The following is a 19,358-nucleotide window of genomic DNA, read 5'->3' on the forward strand; positions in this document are numbered from 1 at the left end:
TTAAAAGGAGGCCTTAATATCCCTTAGTTTCCGTTAGGACCCCGCTGCCACGGGAGGGTAGGACAAAAGATGTCATGCAAGTTCTTTTCCATAAGCACATATGACTATATTTGGAATACATGCCTACATTACATTGATGAATTGGAGCTAGTTCTGTGTCACCCTAGGTTATGATTGTTACATGATGAACCGCATCCGGCATAATTCTGTGTCACCGATCCATTGCCTACGAGCTTTCCATATATTGTTCTTCGCTTATTTACTTTTCCGCTGCTATTGCTATCATCACTACAAAATACCAAAAAAATTACTTTTGCTATCATTACCTTTTGCTACCGTTACCACTACTATCATATTACTTTGCTACTAAACACTTTGCTGCAGATATTAAGTTTCCAAGTGTGGTTGAATTGACAACTCAGCTGCTAATACTTAAGAATATTCTTTGGCTCCCCTTGTGTCGAATCAATAAATTTGGGTTGAATACTCTACCCTCGAAAACTGTTGCGATCCCCTATACTTGTGGGTTATCAGCCACATGGGCCATAGGAGGGGAGCACACCAGCCCACAAGGGTGGCGCCCCCTCCCTCCAAGGAAGGAGGCCGAGTGGGGAAAGGAAAAAGAGGGGGTTCCGGGCCCCCCTTTCCTTCTCCCCTTCCTCTTCCCTTTTTCCTCTCCAGAAATATGGAAAGGGGGGCGAATTGGGATAGGACCCCAAGTAGGATTCCTCCTACTTGGAGCGCCCCATGGCTGCTCCCTTCCCCCTCCCGCCTAGAACACACACCAACAATTGTTAGCCATGTGCGGCGCCCCCCTCCACGGTTTACGCCTCCGGTCATATCTTCGTAGTGCTTAGGCGAAACCCTACGTGGATCACTTCACGATCACCGTCACCACGCCATCGTGCGGACGGAACTCATCTTCTTCCTCAACACCTTTGCTGGATCAAGAGGACGAGGGACGTCATCGAGCTGAACGTGTGCAGAATTCGGAGGTGACGTACGTTCGGTGCTTGATCAGTCGGATCTAGAAGAAGTTCAACTACATCAATTGCGTTTTCAAACGCTTCCGCTTTCGGTCTATGAGGGTACGTAGACACACTCTCCCCTCTCGTTGCTATGCATCTCCTAGATAGATCTTGCGTGAACGTACGAATTTTTTTGAAATTGCATGCTATGTTTCCCAGTAGTCCGACGGGCTCGGATCACGCCGGAGTTACGGCGGCCGGTGGAGGTAGGTACGGGCGGTGAGCTTGGACAGTGGGTGCCAGTGAGACAGGAGGGGGCTTCTTGAAGTGCCAACATAGACGAATTCGAGCCCTGTCCATTTCCCCGCGGTGGAGCTCGGGTACGGCCATGGCAGGCGGTGGACAGCTCCAGTGACTGGCAGGTGGGGCCTGGGCGGTGTGGACAGTGGTCAGGCGCGGTGATAAGGGATGCGTGGAGGCAGGGGAGTCCAGGGGCGGCATTGGACGGTGCAGAGCTGGTTAAATGCCGCCTGTGGCTGAAATGACCGCACGGCTCGCCGTGGCAGTGGTCGGCGGCCGTTACACCGGCTTGCCACCGGCCAGACGGCAAGGAGAGGCTGGCGAGGGGTCCTCGGCGAAGAGCATTGAAGGCCAGGAAGGAATCAGGCAGAGTCACTGTGAATGCCAATGACCCTTAGGCATTTTTGAAATTTTTTGTGGAGGCTCTCTGATGTAGTTCTGAGATGCTGTAAAAGTTTCAGAATTGTTGGAGTAGGAGAGATTGGGTTTTGAGCAAGGAATATGAATCTGGTCCAAATTTAATCCAAATGAAATTTGAATTATTTGGACTATGGACCTGAATGTTTTTAAAGAATTTGGTGTAGGTACTAAGATCTTGTTGTTGAAATTTTGGTGAGGTCGGAAGGGTTAGAGAAAAGAGAGTTCCTTTGCAATTACTAATAAGGTCAAGTATTGTTGGAAAAAACAATTTGGATTAAAAGAAAATAGTGTGTGTGTGTGTGTGTGAGAGAGAGAGAGAGAGAGGAGGGGAATAGTTAGAGCAGAATTTGGGTTCTGTCCTAGGCAGAGAAGTGTTTAGTAAGGTCATTTTGCAAAGGGTTTTAGTTTTTGACAATACCACTATTTTTCAAGAAAAGGAATTTAGGCAAGTTTTATTTTAAAGATGACCCCTTCTTAAAATTTTAAAATCCTTGCCAAAATTGTTGAAAGAAGAATTCCACAAATCTGAAATCAAAAATGAAACATTGAAGTTTTTAAATGAGAGATTTTTATAAGATGAATCACGGGAATAACAAGAATTTTAGAGAGGTCATGATTAAAAATCCAAGATACTCTCTTTATGAAAAAGAAAAAATAGCCAATTAAAAATTTTGGGGTGTTATAGTGCCTCCACACCGCTCCAACGAAGACGTACTTCCTCTCAAAGGAAAAGAACTTCGGTAACACATCCTCGTCTTCACCGTCTCCACTTGTGGTTATCTCTTATCTTTACCTTGAGCAATCTTTACTTGTTGTGTATCCTTAGCTTGCTTGTGTTGCTTGTGTTGCAAGTATCATATAGGTTGCTCACCTAGTTGCATATCTACACAACTTATTTATTGCTAAACCTAATTTGTTAAGAAAAGTTAAAAATTAATAGTTGCCTATTCACCCCCCCCCCCTCATGTCAACAATATCGATCCTTTTAGGTAGGGTCCTATTGTCTTTTTAGTTTTGTCAGATCGGTGTTTAATGAATAAAACCCATATTATCTTTTGAAAGGTGTATGAGTAATCTGAATATCTATACGTGCTCTAGACAGACTCAACAAATATGCCTCTAACAAAGATTTTTCAGTTGACTTGAGAATACGCCCTCAACAAAGTTCAATTTTTTGGTCGAAGTCTTTTTTTCTCGAAAGTATGCCTAGGCGTACTATAGATTTGTAGAAGGCAGAATTATAAGTACTCCCCTCATTTCTTTTTAGTCTGCATATAAGATTTGGTCAAAGTCAAACTTGACAAACTTTGACTAACTTTATAGAAAAAAAGTGTCAACATCTACAATACTAAAATTATATGTTATGAAAACAGTTTTGCTAAAGCACATCTAGATGTACCATAAGTATTGCACATCTAAGTCCTATGTCATTGATCTTATGTTGAGATCCGTGTGAATATTTTTTTTCTTTTTTCTTTTTTTCTTTATGCTTGACTCACTCACTTAGATGTGCAATAAGTAGAGCACATCTAGATGTGCCCTAGACATACCCAAAAACTTATGAAAATTAATTTGATCATGCATCTAATAATGTTGATTTTATAGTGTGAATGTCAATATTTTTTCTACAAAGCTAATCAAACTTTACAAAATTTGACTCATATAAAAAGACTACCACTCGCTGTGTAGCACAAACACCACACCCGTGCACATTCTCATCATTGACATGCATCTGGTCTACACTTCCCCTGCCGCGCTAATCCTGTCCATGATGTGGAAAAGAATTTTATAAGATCAGGTCTCACGCAAGACCCATTCTGATAAATGACACGTGACATCCATAAATCATAAAGCATCGATTCTATCCCCATTTGAAATCAGGAGGGAGGAGGGGATTAGATGCTTTGAGATTTATGAATGTCACGTGTCATTCATCAGAGCGGGTCTCGACTACTAACCGTGAAATCTGGTCTCATATAAATTTTTTCCCCATGATGTGAGCCACGGCCTCCTTGGACTGCTGAAGCAATACGATGCTCTTCTTGAGGCGCTGGCGCTTGCTGCCAGTGCCGGGCGACGGCGCGAGCATCCGCTCCACCCCGGTCATCTTGTTCCCAAGGAGCTCGTCAGAGAGCGCCACCTCGAGGTCGTTCTCGGCAAGGCGCTTCACGGCGCGCAGCACGTCCAGCGCCAGCCCGTCGACGAGCCGGAGCACGAAGGCGAGCCCGCATGTCGAACGCCTGCCCGGCCAGGTCGTCGTGGTTCCTCAGGTGCGCCACCTCCACCTTCCCGAAGCCCTTCAGGGTGACGGCCGTGGGTTTGGTGCGGTCTTTCACGGCCTCCATGAACTTGCCGTAGCCTTCCATGAGCTTGCTGTAGTCGGGATTGTACGTGTAGTCGGCCACAAGCTCCATGTCGATCAGCTCCGTGACGTGCCGCGCCGACTGCGCTCGTGCCTTGTCCATCATGCTCTGGACGGCGCGGCGGCATGACGGCTGCACCTGCGGGAAGTCGGTCGAGTGCTGCAGCAGCACCTTGAGCGTCAGGTCCTCGACATAGTCCCAGACCTCGCGGACGAGGTCGTGCGGCCCCTGCACGACGGTCTGGACCTTCTTCTTGAGCAGGACGAGGAACGCCGACCTTGGGAGGAAGTCGGGGAGCTTGATGGCCGTGGTCTCCTCCAGGATGCGCACCTCCTCCATCAGGAACAGGTAACTGCCGTGCTCGGGGCACTCCGCCGGCAGCTTCTTCGCGTACGCGTTCAGCATCTCGGCGATACGCGCGGTTCCGTGGAAGTGGCGGTCGTCGGGGTACTCGTCGAACTCGCCCCTCACGAGCATCTTCTCCAGCGACGAGCACGTCCGCTTGACAATGTGGAAAAAGGCTCGCACCGCGTCGGCGACGTTGTTGAGATCCGGTGGCATCTGCTCCAGCTCGGCGGTGCTGCGGCTGAGCCGGTCGGTGATCTGCTTGACGATGACACGATGTCGGGGAGGCACTTGGCGATGATGGTCGCCTGGATCTGCATGAGGCGCTGCGCGAGCACGGCGATGCCCACCATGGACTTGTCGATTCTGGACAGGAGCGGGTGATGGTCGAACAGCCGCTCCTCCTCGGCGCGCGCCTGGTCGTGCGTCTCGTCGCCGACGCGGTTGCGGACGCAGACGTAACCGAGGCCGATGTTGACGTCGTCCATGGTGACCTTGTCTAGCAGCCCCTCGGGGGCCTTGTCGGACTTGGTGACGACGGCGAGCGTGCGGTCGCCGTTGCGGTCCACCTGCTGCGACATCCGGATGGACTCGCAGGTCGGGAAGTCGACCGTGGCGGAGGAGAGCACGTTGAGGATTATGCTCTCCTTGGGCGCGATGTACTCCTGGATGATCCCGGCGACCTGCTCGTAGATGTCGTCGGGCTGGCCCTTGACGGGCACGCGCGTGATGCCGGGGAGGTCGACGAGGGTGAGGTCCGGGAGGCCGCGCTTCCGCACGACGAGGGTGATGGGCCTGTCGGAGATGCCCTTGCCAGAGCCGGCGATCTCGGCGGTGGCCGCGTCGATGGCGTCGGCGACCTCGGCCTCGGAGGTGCTGACGACGCGGCCGGCGCCGTACTCGAGCTGCATCCCGGGGGCGTCGCCGCCGGAAGGGTCGCCCTTGAGGCGCATGACGAGCGGCGCGCGGGTGCAGATGCCCTGGCCGCGCGGGAGGCTGATGCCGGCGAGCGACTCGAGAACGCTGGACTTGCCGCTGGACTGGTCGCCGACGACGAAGATGGTGGGCAGCTGGATGCCCTCCTGCGTGACATTGAGATGGCGCAGCCGGTCCACGGCGTCCAGGAGCGGGCGTATGTGGTCGTTGTAGGAGGACGCGATGGCGCTCGCGGCCACGCCGTCGGCCGCTGCGGCGTCGTTGGGGGACGACTTGAGCCGCTTTGCCTTGGGCTTGGCCATGTTGCGGGCGTAGATTGAATCGAAAAGGGATGAATCTCGCACCAATATAGGGCCTGCTGGCATCCCATGTAGTACTATTAAGGCCTCTTTTGATTCATAGAATAGAATTATCATAGAAATAAGAATTTTGTAGGAAATGAGATGACATGTATCTCAAATCTTATGAGTAGGAATAGAAAATGAGATGTCATTTGTTTGACATCAAAGTAATTTTTTCATTGAGTCTAGACTCAATTTTATTTTTCTATGAAATGTGGAGGATAGGAACCAATTCTATGTAGGAATAGGAATCTATTCCTATGAACCAAAGGGCTCTAAAGGAAAAAATCATATAAGAATCATAACCTCTAAAATTACTATGAAATTCTTCCAAACCAAAGGAGGCCTTATTGTACGCTTAGAGGCCTCCTGGCTTCGGCCCCTTAATGCAAATGACACACGCCTTGTGTGTTCTTGAAAAAAAATGATTGCAACGCATGCAACCGTAGTAATTGATTCGGTTCGATTCGATTCTCCTCCCAATATACTCCTACTGTATATGGTAAACAACGGCTGTTAGGCATCGGCCGGCTGATCTTATGAAAAGATCAGCCGCCTGGCCAGCCATCCGATCCCAGCTCGTAACCGTCCGATCCGCCATGCATCACCTCACCCTTTCTCTCGTCCATGCACCTCATGGTAGTATAGCAGCACCTCTCATCCCGCCATTGCAGCTACAAACAGCAAGCCACCCCCGCCCCCTCCTTCTGACATTGGCGTCTGCTGAGGATGGCGGTGATTGCATCCTCATCGTTCTCTCAGGTGACTCTCCGGCGAGCTCCATCGCATCACTTCGCTGGTGCCGCCACCGATGCTTCGTCGGCGACTAGAGCACTCTCTCCGGCGAGCTGCATCGCAACACTCCATGGCAGCAACGACAGACCCTGCCGATGCTCCCATGGTAGCTCCATGGCAGCATGACGCGGCGTCGCAAAAAGCCTCATCGTCAGACTAACCCCCCTCCCCCTCGATGCTTCATTGTAGGCAGCACTGCATGGCGTGTCAAAACTTCATTGAAGCACCGACGGACCCCTGGCGAGGCTCCGTTGCAGCTCCACGGCCAGCACCGCACGGCGAGGCAAAGCTCCATCGCAGCGGTGACGTCCCCCGGCGAAGCTTCATTGCAACACTCGTGCTTGAGGCATCATCCGCTGTGTTGCACAACTTTGTATGCCACTACAACATCGATGCCCTCTCCTTTGCAACGGTGATCAACGTCATCCTTTTGCAGCGCCGCTTGCCGCCTCCACAGCACTGCTCCGCAGCCATGGCAGGTCGTCGGTGCCAGGGTGTGCAGCGCCGGCGAACGTCTGCAACGGAAAGAATGCGGCTCATCGCTAGTTATACCTGGCCATGGGTCGGGCCGGGCCGGGCCTTAAAAAGCCCACGGCAGAAAACTAAGGCCCATGCCCTACCATCAGGCCTACTTTTCAAGCCCAAGCCCGGCCCATCTGGTAAAAAGCCCTAAAAAGCCCTTAGGGCTTAGGGCCGTGGGCCGGCCTCTTCCTTAAAATGCCAATATGCCAATCTCAAGCCCGTCCAAGCCCTGCTGGTGGGCTCAAAACTTAGGCCCAAGCCCGGCCCATGGGCAAGCCCATCAGGCCTAGGCCCTAGATTTTAGGGCCGGGCCTGGGTGGGCTGACAGGGCTGGGCCAGAGATGGCCAGGACTACTGCTAGTGCAGCTTCCCAAGCGGGAGCTCGCACATAAGCGTCTGTGCTGGTGTGTAGTGTTGATATGTGTGCGAGCGATGTGCCGAAGGGAGGAAAAAGAACAGAGAAAAGAAAACGAGGAGCTCAGGCGTATGAAGAAAAGAGACAAGGGAGAGAAAATGATAAGCGGCGATCCGGTCCATAGGGACATGTGTCGAAGGATGCAGTTTACGAGAGATAGAAATCATCTGTCTGAAACAAAACGTTTTCCAAATTAAACAGTCAGCTCTAAGTATTATTACTCACGAATTAACATGTGGTTGGATGGTTAGGAGGACAGTGGTTTCCCCGGTCCACCAGGGTTCAAGTACTAGACTTAACATTGGTATTAGCATTTTTCTAAATTTATTTCAGGCCTTCCGGTGATGTCCGTTCAGTGGGAGGAGACGTTCATGTCGACTACAAAAGCGTTACTTTGTCATCTTAAGATGATGTGCCGGTTCAGTATCTTGAAGGTGCTCATAGGGATAGGGTGTGTGTGCGTATGTATGAGTGTCTGCGTTTGTACTGTGCTTTAAAAAATATTATTACTCAAAACAAAACATGCCATGCAAGTACGAATATCAGGATAGCCCCGCCGTTTTCTCTCTCGCTCATGAAGCTGAAAAGCCCGTTTGGAGGCCGGCCTAGCACAAAAAAAAATCGCAACCTTCCCTTAAAAGAGTTCAAAAATAAAATTGCAACCCTCAATAAAAAATCGCAATCTTGATATGCCTGAAATTTGTAGAATTTTCCTTCTTTCATAGATTCGTTTTTTGAAATGTTTTATCTTTTGAACCATGCATCCAAATCCTGAATTGTTTTCATTGTTGGATTCATCGCCTCGAGATCTTCGAAATTTGATCTTGTGTTAATAGGTTTCTATGAACTATTTTTCATGAAAAAACGGTAGAAAAAACCATTGCCATAAACACTTTTTTTTACTAAAACAGAAAGAAACAATTTTTTCCCATTTCGAAGAAGCATAGTTGTCCTCTCGTGGAAGCAAACATGTGTCTCCACAAGAAACTAATATATCCCTCTCATGGAAGAAAAAAATTTATTTTTTTTTCTTTCTAAGAGGCACAAGTGAGCCTCTTGCATAAACAAATATGTGCCTCAACGAGTAACAAATCTGCGCCTCTTGTGGAATAAAAAAACATTTTTTTCCCTTCTCTGGAAGGCACAGTTGTGTCTCTCACGAAAGTAAAATTGTGCCTTCACGAGAAGCAAACATGTGTGTTTCTTTTTCTTCTCGAAAGATACAGATTGGCTTCTCGTGGAGGCGTGTGCCTCTCGTGAAAGAAAGAAAAACAGTTTCTTTCTTCCAAAATAATCCAAAAAAATTCTCAAAGATCTAGAGAAAATCAAACTAAAATAGAAAAAAAACATGAAAAACCTATCTAAACCCCAAAAACGCATACAGACAGATAAAAAACAAAAAAAATCCGAGTAAGCGCCCAGCACCCGACACGTGACAGCGGATGAGAGCGCGCCAAGTGGCACGTTCTTTGCCCACCAAAAATGACCCTTGAGGGGCTCCCGCAAGGGGTACCCTTTAATTGCCCCCCGATACGTCAAGGCGTCCGTGACAGCTATGTGTCATACTAGCGGGTTGGTCCCATTTAACAGTAGTTCATGTTGGTTGTTGTACGACATTCGGTTGATCATCTTTTTTTTTGGTTTTCTTGTTGTACTTTCATTTCTTTTATTTGTTTTTTATAGTTTCTTTTGTTTATACTTTGGTTTTTTATTTTCTTATTGGGTTTTCTTAGTCTTTCTTTCTTTCTTCATTTTTATGCTTGTTTTCTTTGTTTTCTCATTGGACTTTCTCGGTTTTTCTTTCTTTCTTAATTTTTGCTCCAGTTTTCTTTGATTTCTCATTGTTTTTCTAGGTTTTTATTTCTTTCTCTATCATATTTGTTTTTTGTTTCTTTATTCATTTCTTTGGTTATTTGTTTTTCTTTTGTATTTTTGTATTTTTATCTTTTGTTAGCTTCTATTTTTCTGTTTTTCTGACACACATCTACATTTTTCATACGTATTTTATATTTTTCCTATACACGAGGAACATTTTGTACACACGTTTAACACTTTTAAAATACACGATAAATGTTTTTAATATATTTTTTAATGTCTATTTTTTTCATGGATGTGCTTGCATTTCTTGTATACATATAAACATCCTTTTATAAATATTTCCTATTTTTTAAACATTTTTTGCACTATATGAAAACATGATTTGATCATTTTATCAAATACATGTTAAACAATTTTTAAAATTCAATTGAGAATTTTTAATGATAAAAATAATAATGATATTTTTTTCTAAACTATGCAAACTTTTCTTTACATTGTACAAACATTTTATAAAAATGTTCCGGACAGATATTCTAAAACTTGTGAACATTTTGGTAATGTGACATGTTTTCTTTGAATTATGCAAACATTTTTGTACACATACTTAACATTTTACTATTTTCTGTTTCACACTGTACATTTTTTTCTATACACGTCTAACATTTTTTTAATGCAAGATTAACATTTTTTTTAATATTTTATGTAATTTTTCGGTGTATATATTTAGAATATTTCAGAATATAAAAAAGTGTAAAAAGGAAACAGAGTAAAACAAAAATGTGAATAAAATGGAAGAAATAAAAAGAAGGAAAGTAACATGACATCAACAGACTAGCCACGCCTACTGGGCCGCCCAATACGTGTTGCCCTGTAGGCGAGCCTGGGTAGGGCTCGATGCGGGTGGCGCATAGCCGCGCCCCGAGGCATCGGCCGAGCATCGGGGACAGCAATTTCGTCTGAGACAATAGGAGACGAGAGTTGTATCGTCTACACGATAACTGAGAACTACTCCCTCCGTCCTATAATATGTGCTTTCACATATAAAGTTAGTACAAAATTGAGTCATTTATTTTGAAACGAAAAAGTATATTATAAAAATCATAGTACAAGTCATATACACATCGACTGGATAAAACTTAAAAATGCAGAACACTAGTCTTTGCATAAACGGACACTAGTCAAGAAGAAAAAATACAATTAAAGCCGAAGAATCCTCTGATGACACCAACACCTGCCACCTGCCTCTGACACCACTGCGAACTAAGCATAGCTTATTTAGATAGTTATAGATAGATTCATGTGTAGTAGTATACTCCCTTCGTCCGGTGAAAAGTGTGTATATAGAAAATTTTAGGATAAATTATAGAGTGGAGTAAAAAATGCATTGTTAAGGTGTAAACCATCATCTCTCTTATCTTTAATTACCTAACCCCAATGAGCTAAGTGCATGTAAAATTAAGCAAACCATGTGTACAATGTTATTGGTCTTGATTGCCGTGTGATGAGAGAAAAGCATTTTTTTTCATTTTAAAGTGCATTTGAAAGATAGAACTACACTCTCCTGTGGACAAATTTCAAAGCCAAACGTACACTCTTCACGAGACGGATGGAGTACGGCTATTTATCTTTCTACTAGGTGAGGCCACTGTACAATTCAAATCCTGGTGCTCGCATTTATTTCAGAAATTATTTCAGCATCCCGGCGATGCACATTTAGTGGGAGGAGACGTTCCCGTCGACGACAAGGTGTCTATGGTGACTTCGTAAATTTCAAGATGATATGCCGACTCAGTCTTTCAAAGTTGCTCATAGGGATAGTATATGCGTGCGTGCGTTCATAGGAGTGAGTGCATGTGCGTGTATATGAGCGTTTGCGTCTGTACTGTGTTAAAGAAGTTCCACAAAATTAATCTCACCGCATGCAATTTTGTAATGGTTAGATACGACATTTTTTACATATAAAGTACTATGGGGTTGTTGACAGTGTGGCGGTAGAGGACAGGCTCCAAAACAAATCAAAATACATTTAAAAGTAACAAAAAAATTTACAACTACATATGCACGTTCTATAAGTAGTATAAAGTATCATCAACTAATTTGATTATTTGCATGCTACGCACAAAATTAAATATCTGGCCCCAAAACAACAAAGAGAAAAAAAAAACCGATTGGGCTCATATCAGTTGCATATGAGCTCGTGAGTAGAACGACACGTTCGAGCACGTACGTCGATTGTTCATACTGGACGGTCGGGTTGTTTGTACGTCACATCCAACCGGCTGGCGAAACAGAAGTTCACGCGGGCGACCCAATCGTTTGTGCTTGCTATCGTATCAGTGCAGGGACTGGAGTGGTAGATAAGATTGGGAATTTGGGATTCACTCAAGAGATGATGGACCCATGACGACGACGGCGGCTTTAATCCTGTCCTAGTTACCCGAAAAAGAAAAAAAAAACCTGTCCGAGCGGTGCAATGGGCGAGGAAGATGCTCTCGGCCGGGTCTTCTCCTGCCGCGGCTGCTTTCGCCAAACATAGCTCCGCATGTTATATGCGTTTCCATCTTTTGGTCGGCTGGCAAATCTGTGCGCTCGTTGGTTGGCAGGGACCCTTGGAGCATCTTCAGCCATTCGGCCCCCAACCCCAAGGCGCTGAAAAAGAATCATTTGAGGCGAGCCGACGCTAGATTGATTCATGAGGCGACCTAGCTCCCAGTCGTCGGTCCACAGGTCGTCCCGGGTTTGGCGACGTCTGTACAAAATATATGAAAATTCGCCGTTTTTTGCACGAACTCGGCGAAACTTTATTGAAATTTATAAAAAACATACACAAAACACATGCAAACTACGCCTTGACAACGCCTAAACTACGCCTAGCCACCACTGTCGTCGCCGTCGTCGCCATCTACATGCCGAGGAGTCTGTAGAAGCGGGTGTAGTCACCGCCGTTGTCGTCGTCGTCGTGCGGCTGGCTTGGGCCAGCGCGATCCCTGCTGCAGCCCTGACCCAGGTCATCGAGGCACGGTGGTGCGCTGGACGGCCCGGCCTCGCCCTCCTCGTCGCTGTCGAGGACGATGACGTCGCCTTCCTCGCGACCGCGGCGACGGGCCTGGAGCTCCTCGTACGCCCAACGCTGGCGGCGTACCTGCTCCCGGACGTAGTCCTCCTTCGCCCACTTGAGGGCGGACTCGTTGTCAAGGGCCGCCATATCGACGTGCCCCGGCTTCGGCCGGACCAGGAGTTAGGATCCGCGCGGGGAGGAGCGGGGCGGAGCGGCCTCATTGATGAAGAGGGCGCCGCTACGGGTGCGGCGCCGGAGCGGCGTCTCCTCCAGCTCGGGTTTGACGGGGCGGAGCGGGGCTGGTGAGCCGGAGCCCGACGACGAGGACGACCCCGGCTCCATCCGTCGCAGCGTCCAGGAGCTACCACGGCTGCGAGAGAAGGACGGCCGCTCCGGGTAGTCGAGGCGCGGCACGTTGTCGGTCTCGATGTGGTCAAGGACGGCCTCGAGGGTGCGGCCCGGAACGCCCCACCACTCGCGCCGCACGTCGGCATTGTGGCGGCCCCACGGGATGACGTCGTTGGTGGAGGCGATCTGCTCCTCGCGGCGGCGCTCGAAGTACATCGTCCAGAGGGTGTGGCTGTCGGCGGCGTAGTGCGGCTCGTTCCGCTTTTCCTCCGTCAGGGAGGAGCGAATGCGGGCGATCTCGCCGCCCCTTCGAGCGTCGGTGGCACCGGGACGCCACCGATGCTCAGCCTCCACGTCCCCGGCACCCGCATGTCCGGGGGCGCCGGGTACTCCGCCTCGTACAGCAGCCGCGCCTCCGCCTCTTGGAGGTGGCGGCGACCGAAGCCATTCGCCGCCGCGCCGTCGCCTAGGTACCTCTTGGCCATCTTTCTCGTCGGCGGGAAGAGGGGAGAGAGTGTTGCTTTCTGCGCCGGAGAGGGAGGAAATGAAAGCTGTGGCATCCACCGGCAGGGAGGTCGCCTTTTATAGCCGTAGTTGGGCGGCGTCGGGCTGCATGCCGGGCGACGCGTGGCTGGACGCGCGTTGCGGCGCGTTCACTGCGCCGCTCGTGAGGCATCAATGAAGGCTGACCGGTGCGGCATCATTCGCATTGATTCCTGCGAGAACTGAGGCGATGAGGGCGACGAAGCGGTGCGTCGCTGACTCGGCGGGTCCATCCGCTTTCGCGCCAAATCGTATCTGAAGGAAATATGCCCTAGAGGCAATAATAAAGTTATTATTTATTTCCTTATATCATGATAAATGTTTATTATTCATGCTAGAATTGTATTAACCAGAAACATAATACATGTGTGAATACATATAGACAAACAGAGTGTCACTAGTATGCCTCTACTTGACTAGCTCGTTGAATCAAAGATGGTTAAGTTTCCTAGTCATAGACATGAGTTGTCATTTGATTAACGGGGTCACATCATTAGAGAATGATGTGATTGACTTGACCCATTCCGTTAGCATAGCACTTGATCGTTTAGTTTGTTGCTATTGCTTTCTTCATGACTTATAAATGTTCCTATGACTATGAGATTATGCAACTCCTGTTTACCGGAGGAACACTTTGTGTGCTACCAAACGTCACAACGTAACTGGGTGATTATAAAGGTGCTCTACAGGTGTCTCCGAAGGTACTTGTTGGGATGGCATATTTCGAGATTAGGATTTGTCACTCTGATTGTCGGAGAGGTATCTGTGGGCCCTCTCAGTAATGCACATCACTTAAGCCTTGCAAGCATTGCAACTAATGAGTTAGTTGTGGGATGATGTATTACGGAACGAGTAAAGAGACTTGTCGGTAACGAGATTGAACTAGGTATTGAGATACCGACGATCGAATCTCGGGCAAGTAACATACCGATGACAAAGGGAACAATGTATGTTGTTATGCGGTCTGACCAATAAAGATCTTCGTAGAATATGTAGGAGCCAATATGAGCATCCAGGTTCCGCTATTGGTTATTAACCGGAGACGTGTCTCAGTCATGTCTACATAGTTCTCGAACCCGTAGGGCCCGCACGCTTAACGCTACGATGACAGTTATATTATGAGTTTATATGTTTTGATGTACCGAAGGTTGTTCGGAGTCCCGGATGTGATCATGGACATGACAAGGAGTCTTGAAATGGTCGAGACATGAAGATTGATATATTGGAAGCCTATGTTTGGATGTCAGAAGTGTTCCGGGTGAAATTGGGATTTTACCGGAGTACCGGGAGGTTACCGGAATCCCCCGGGGGCTTAATGGGCCTACATGGGTCTTAATGGAAAAGGAGAGGAAGCAAGGGAAGTGTGTGGCGCCCCCCCATGGCCCAAACCGAATTGGTTTAGGGCAAAGGGGGCCGGCCCCCCTCTTTCCTTCTTCCCCCCTCCCAAGTCCTAATCCAACTAGGAAAGGGGAAGGGGAATCCTACTCCCGGTGGGAGTAGGACTCCTCCTGGCGCGCCCCAAAGCTGGCCGCACCTCTCCCCCTTGCTCCTTTATATACATGGGCAGGGGGCACCTCGTGACACAAGTTGGTCAAGTTGATCGTCTCTTAGCCGTGTGCGGTGCCCCCCTCCATCATAGTCCACCTCGATAATACTGTAGCGGTGCTTAGGCGAAGCCCTGCGTCAGTAGAACATCAACATCGTCACCACGCCGTCGTGCTGACGAAACTCTCCCTCAACACTCGGCTGGATCGGAGTTCGAGGGACGTCATCGGGCTGAACGTGTGCTGAACTCGGAGGTGCCGTACGTTCGGTACTTGATCGGTCGGATCGTGAAGACGTACGACTACATCAACCGCGTTGTGCTAACGCTTCCACTTTCGGTCTACGAGGGTACGTGGACAACACTCTCCCCTCTCGTTGCTATGCATCACCATGATCTTGCGTGTGCGTAGGATTTTTTTTGAAATTACTACGTTCCCCAACAGTGGCATCCGAGCCAGGTTTTATGCGTTGATATTATATGCACGAGTAGAACACAAGTGAGTTGTGGGCGATACAAGTCATACTGCTTACCAGCATGTCATACTTTGGTTCGGCGGTATTGTTGGATGAAGCAACCCGGACTGACATTACGCGTACGCTTACGCGAGACTGGTTCTACCGACGTGCTTTGCACAAAGGTGACTGGTGGGTGTCAGTTTCTCCAACTTTAGTTGAACCGAGTGTGGCTACGCCCGGTCCTTGCGAAGGTTAAAACAGCACCAACTTGACAAACTATCGTTGTGTTTTTGATGCGAAGGTAAGAACGGTTCTTGCTTAGCCCGTAGCAGCCACGTAAAACTTGCAACAACAAAGTAGAGGATGTCTAACTTGTTTTTGCAGGGCATGTTGTGATGTGATATGGTCAAGACATGATGCTATATTTTATTGTATGAGATGATCATGTTTTGTAACCGAGTTATCGGCAACTGGCAGGAGCCATATGGTTGTCGCTTTATTGTATGCAATGCAATCGCCCTGTAATGCTTTACTTTATCACTAAGCAGTAGCGATAGTCGTGGAAGCATAAGATTGACGAGACGACAACGATGCTACGATGGAGATCAAGGTGTCGCACCGGTGACGATGGTGATCATGACGGTGCTTCGGAGATGGAGATCACAAGCACAAGATGATGATGGCTATATCATATCACTTATATTGATTGCATGTGATGTTTATCTTTTATGCATCTTATCTTGCTTTGATTGACGGTAGCATTATAAGATGATCCCTCACTAAATTATCAAAGTATAAGTGTTCTCCCTGAGTATGCACCATTGCGAAAGTTCTTTGTGCTGAGACACCACGTGATGATCGGGTGTGATAGGCTCTACGTTCAAATACAACGGGTGCAAAACAGTTGCACACGTGGAATACTCAGGTTAAACTTGACGAGCTTTGGTTTAGTTGATTTGGATCACGTGATCACTTAGAGGATTAGAGGGATGTCTATCTAAGTGGGAGTTCTTAAGTAATATGATTAATTGAACTTAAATTTATCATGAACTTAGTACCTGATAGTATCTTGCTTTGTCTATGTTGATTGTAGATAGATGGCCGTGCTGTTGTTCCGTTGAATTTTAATGCGTTCCTTGAGAAAGCAAAGTTGAAAGATGATGGTAGCAATTACACGGACTGGGTCCGTAACTTGAGGATTATCCTCATTGCTGCACAGAAGAATTACGTCCTGGAAGCACCGCTGAGTGCCAGGCCTGCTGTGAGCAACTACTATGACACGTGACTGGGTCCGTAACTTGAGGATTATCCTCATTGCTGCACAGAAGAATTACGTCCTGGAAGCACCGCTGAGTGCCAGGCCTGCTGCTGATGCAACTGACGACGCTAAGAACGTCTGGCAGAGCAAAGCTGATGACTACTCGATAGTTCAGTGTGCCATGCTTTACGGCTTAGAACCGGGACTTCAACGACGTTTTGAACGTCATGGAGCATATGAGATGTTCCAGGAGTTGAAGTTAATATTTCAAGCAAAATTCCCGGATTGAGAGATATGAAGTCTCCAATAAGTTCTACAGCTGCAAAATGGAGGAGAATAGTTCTGTCAGTGAACATATACTCAGAATGTCTGGGTACCATAATCACTTGACTCAGCTGGGAGTTAATCTTCCGGTTGATAGTGTCATTGACAGAGTTCTTCAATCACTGCCACCAAGCTACAAGAGCTTCGCTATAATATGCAAGGGATGAATAAAACAATTCCCGAGCTCTTCGCAATGCTAAAGGCTGCGGAGGTAGAAATCAAGAAGGAGCATCAAGTGTTGATGGTCAACAAGACCACTAGTTTCAAGAAAAAGGGCAAAGGGAAGAAGAAGGGGAACTTCAAGAAGAACAACAAGAAAGTTGCTGCTCAAGAAAAGAAACCCAAGTCTGGACCTAAGCCTGAAACTGAGTGCTTCTACTGCAAGCAGACTGGTCACTGGAAGTGGAACTGCCCCAAGTATTTGGCGGATAAGAAGGATGGCAAGGTGAACAAAGGTATATGTGATATACATGTTATTGATGTGTACCTTACTAATGCTCGCAGTAGCACCTGGGTATTTGATACTGGTTCTGTTGCTAATATTTGCAACTCGAAACAGGGGCTACGGATTAAGCGAAGATTGGCTAAGGACAAGGTGACGATGCGCGTGGGAAATGGTTCCAAAGTCGATGTGATCGCGGTCGACACGCTACCTCTGCATCTACCTTCGGGATTAGTATTAGACCTAAATAATTGTTATTTGGTGCCAGCGTTGAGCATGAACATTATATTTGGATCTTGTTTGATGCAAGACGGTTATTCATTTAAATCAGAGAATAATGCTTGTTCTATTTATATGAGTAATATCTTTTATGGTCATGCACCCGTGAAGAGTGGTCTATTCTTATTGAATCTCGATAGTAGTGACACACATATTCATAATGTTGAAGCCAATAGATGCAGAGTTGATAATGATAGTGCAACTTACTTGTGGCACTGCCGTTTAGGCCATATCGGTGTAAAGCGCATGAAGAAACTCCATACTGATGGACTTTTGGAACCACTTGATTATGAATCACTTGGTACTTGCGAACCGTGCCTCATGGGCAAGATGACTACAATGCCGTTCTCCGGAACTATTGAGAGAGCAACAGATTTGTTGGAAATCATACATACAGATGTATGTGGTCCGATGAATGTTGAGGCTCGTGGCGGATATCGTTATTTTCTCACCTTCACAGATGATTTAAGCAGATATGGGTATATCTACTTAATGAAGCATAAGTCTAAAACATTTGAAAAGTTCAAAGGATTTCAGAGTGAAGTTGAAAATCATCGTAACAAGAAAATAAAGTTCTACGATCTGATCGTGGATGAGAATATTTGAGTTACGAGTTTGGTCTACATTTGAAACAATGCGGAATAGTTTCGCAACTCACGGCACCCGGAACACCACAGCGCAATGGTGTGTCCGAACGTCGTAATCGTACTTTACTAGATATAGTGCGATCTATGATGTCTCTTACAGATTTACCACTATCGTTTTGGGGTTATGCTTTAGAGATAGCCTCATTCACATTAAATAGGGCACCATCGAAATCCGTTGAGACGACGCCTTATGAATTATGGTTTGGTAAGAAACCAAAGTTGTCATTTCTGAAAGTTTGGGGCTGCGATGCTTATGGGAAAAAGCTTCAACCTGATAAGCTCAAACCCAAATCGGAGAAATGTGTCTTCATAGGATACCCAAAGGAGACTGTTGGGTACACCTTCTATCACAGATCCGAAGGCAAGACTTTTGTTGCTAAATTCATAGTTTTTCTAGAGAAGGAGTTTCTCTCGAAAGAAGTGAGTGGGAGGTAAGTAGAACTTGATGAGGTAACTATACCTGCTCCCTTATTGGAAAGTAGTTCATCACAGATAACAGTTTCTGCGACACCTACACCAATTAGTGAGGAAGTTAATGATGATGATCATGAAACTTTAGATCAAGTTGTTACTGAACCTCGTAGGTCAACCAGAGTAAGATCCGCACCAGAGTGGTATGGTAATCCTGTTCTGGAAGTTATGTTACTAGACCATGACGAACCTACGAACTATGAAGAAGCGATGGTGAGCCCAGATTCCGCAAAATGGCTTGAGGCCATGAAATCTGAGATGGGATCCATGTATGAGAACAAAGTGTGGACTTTGGTTGACTTGCCCGTTGATCGGCAAGCAATTGACAATAAATGGATCTTCAAGAAGAAGACTGACGCTGACGGTAATGTTACTGTGTATAAAGCTCGACTTGTTGCAAAAGGTTTTCGACAAGTTCAAGGGATTGACTACGATGAGACCTTCTCACCCGTAACGGTGCTTAAGTCTGTCCGAATCATGTTAGAAATTGCCGCGTTTTATGATTATGAAATATGGCATATGGATGTCAAACCTGCATTCTTGAATGGATTTATGGAAGAAGAGTTGTATATGATGCAACCGGAAGGTTTTGTCGATCCAAAGGGATCTAACAAAGTGTGCAAGCTCCAGCGATCCATTTATGGACTGGTGCAAGCCTCTCGGAGTTGGAATAAACGCTTTGATAGTGTGATCAAAGCATTTGGTTTTATACAGACTTTTGGAGAAGCCTGTATTTACAAGAAAGTGAGCGGGAGCTCTGTAGC

General features: G+C 46.9%; 1 pseudogene; it reads right to left on the reverse strand.

Annotated features, from left to right (window-relative positions):
- Positions 1 to 3,425: 3,425 nt before the first annotated feature.
- On the reverse strand, positions 3,426 to 5,634 carry LOC125553594 (annotated as a pseudogene).
- Between the last annotated feature and the right edge of the window lie 13,724 nt (positions 5,635 to 19,358).

This window comes from Triticum urartu, chromosome 4 (genome assembly GCF_003073215.2).
Source record: "Triticum urartu cultivar G1812 chromosome 4, Tu2.1, whole genome shotgun sequence".
NCBI classification, from domain to species: domain Eukaryota; kingdom Viridiplantae; phylum Streptophyta; class Magnoliopsida; order Poales; family Poaceae; genus Triticum; species Triticum urartu.